The sequence below is a fragment of the Hippocampus zosterae genome, unplaced genomic scaffold (assembly GCF_025434085.1).
Source record: "Hippocampus zosterae strain Florida unplaced genomic scaffold, ASM2543408v3 HiC_scaffold_84, whole genome shotgun sequence".
Lineage (NCBI taxonomy): Eukaryota > Metazoa > Chordata > Actinopteri > Syngnathiformes > Syngnathidae > Hippocampus > Hippocampus zosterae.
In genome coordinates this window covers 185,001-187,500 of record NW_026262966.1, presented here as the reverse complement: position 1 = coordinate 187,500, position 2,500 = coordinate 185,001, and positions in this window count along the sequence as shown.

Below are 2,500 nucleotides of genomic sequence, written 5' to 3'. Positions count from 1 at the left end.
GCCGGTTCCCCTTCCCCTTTTCCCCTTTTCCCTTTTCCCCTTTACCTCCCCGCGCGGGGAGGTACCAGGGGTTGGAACGTCTGGAGGAGATGGCCGGCGGCGGCGCCGAGCGTGGCCGGCGGGGAGGCGTGTTGGTCGGATTACATGTGTTGGAACGCGGCCCGCGGAAGTCATCTTGAGCACCGGAGGAGAGGGGCCGGCGAGGTGGCCGTGCGTGGCCGGCGGGGGGGCGTCTTGGTCGGATTAAAAGTGTTGGACCGCGGCCCGCGGAAGTCATCTTGAGCACCGGAGGAGAGGGGCCGGTGAGGTGGCCGAGCGTGGCCGGCGGGGAGGCGTCTTGGTCGGATTACATGTGTTGGAACGCGGCCCGCGGAAGTCATCTTGAGCACCGGAGGAGAGGGGCCGGCGAGGTGGCCGTGCGTGGCCGGCGGGGGGGCGTCTTGGTCGGATTAAAAGTGTTGGACCGCGGCCCGCGGAAGTCATCTTGAGCACCGGAGGAGAGGGGCCGGTGAGGTGGCCGAGCGTGGCCGGCGGGGGGGCGTCTTGGTCGGATTAAAAGTGTTGGACCGCGGCCCGCGGAAGTCATCTTGAGCACCGGAGGAGAGGGGCCGGTGAGGTGGCCGTGCGTGGCCGGCGGGGGGGCGTCTTGGTCGGATTAAAAGTGTTGGACCGCGGCCCGCGGAAGTCATCTTGAGCACCGGAGGAGAGGGGCCGGTGAGGTGGCCGAGCGTGGCCGGCGGGGAGGCGTCTTGGTCGGATTACATGTGTTGGACCGCGGCCCGCGGAAGTCATCTTGAGCACCGGAGGAGAGGGGCCGGTGAGGTGGCCGAGCGTGGCCGGCGGGGAGGCGTCTTGGTCGGATTACATGTGTTGGACCGCGGCCCGCGGAAGTCATCTTGAGCACCGGAGGAGAGGGGCCGGCGAGGTGGCCGTGCGTGGCCGGCGGGGAGGCGTCTTGGTCGGATTACATGTGTTGGAACGCGGCCCGCGGAAGTCATCTTGAGCACCGGAGGAGAGCGCCGGCGAGGTGGCCGTGCGTGGCCGGCGGGGGGGCGTCTTGGGCGGATTGGGAAAATAAAAAAAAAATCCCCCCATTCATTTCAATGGCTGAGGTGGTCTGCCATACCGTTTGTGTCCGCCAGACGGCGGTGTAGTAGGCAAAAGACCGTTGGAGGTACCAGGGGTAAGCCTGGCGGTACCAGGGGTAGGCCGGGGGGTACCAGGGGTAAGGCTGGGGGTACGGCGGCCGAGCGTGGCCGGGGAAGAGGTCTCTTGGTCGGATTGGGAAAATAAAATAATTCCCCCATTCATTTCAATGGGCGGCGGTACCAAGGGTAAGCCTGGCGGTACCAGGGGTGGGCCTGGAGGTACCAGGGGTCGGCCGGGGGGTACCAGGGGTCGGCCGGGGGGTACCAGGGGTAAGGCTGGAGGTACCAGGGGTCGGGCTGGAGGTACCAGGGGTAAGCCAGGGCCGGCTCGGCCGCGGAGCTTTGCCCGGGAAAGAGGCCTCTTGGCCGGGGTGAATAGCGCTGGAACGCGGCCCGCGGAGGTGGTGGGGGCCGGAGGCACCGTGGGCGAAGCCCCGGCCCGGCCCGGGGGCCGAGCGAGGCCGGGGAAGAGGCCTCTTGGTCGAATTGGGAAAATAAAAAAATTCCCCCATTCATTTCAATGGGCGGGGGTACCAGGGGTGGGCCGGGAGGTACCAGGGGTGGGCCGGGAGGTACCAGGGGTAAGCCGGGGGGTACCAGGGGTCGGCCTGGAGGTACCAGGGGTCGGCCTGGAGGTACCAGGGGTAAGCCAGGGCCGGCTCGGCCGCGGAGCTTTGCCCGGGAAAGAGGGCTCTTGGCCGGGGTGAATAGCGCTGGAACACGGCCCGCGGAGGTGGTGGGGGCCGGAGGGGCCGTGGGCGAAGCCCCGGCCCGGCCCGGAGGCCGAGCGTGGCCGGGGAGGAGGCCTCTTGGTCGAATTGGGAAAATAAAAAAATTCCCCCATTCATTTCAATGGGCGGGGGTACCAGGGGTCGGCCGGGAGGTACCAAGGGCCGGAGGTACCGTGGGCGAAGCCCCGGCCCGGCCCGGGGGCCGAGCGAGGCCGGGGAAGAGGCCTCTTCGAGCGTGGCCGGGGAGGAGGCCTCTTGTTCGAATTGGGAAAATAAAAAAATTCCCCCATTCATTTCAATGGGCGGGGGTACCAGGGGTCGGCCGGGAGGTACCAAGGGTCGGCCGGGAGGTACCAAGGGTCGGCCAGGAGGTACCAGGGGTCGGCCGGGAGGTACCAAGGGTCGGCCGGGAGGTACCAGGGGTCGGCCGGGAGGTACCAGGGGTTGGACAGTACCGCTTTTGGTCGTTAGGGGCGCTGTAGTAGGTAAGAGTCAGGGGGTGAAGGAAGGCTAAAGGCTTAGAAGGTGGGCGATCACCAAAATACCTTCGGAAACGTATATAGGAGAGCATGTTTCGAGCAAGTGACCTCCATAGAGAGTCACCGGAGTCCCCTCAGACAC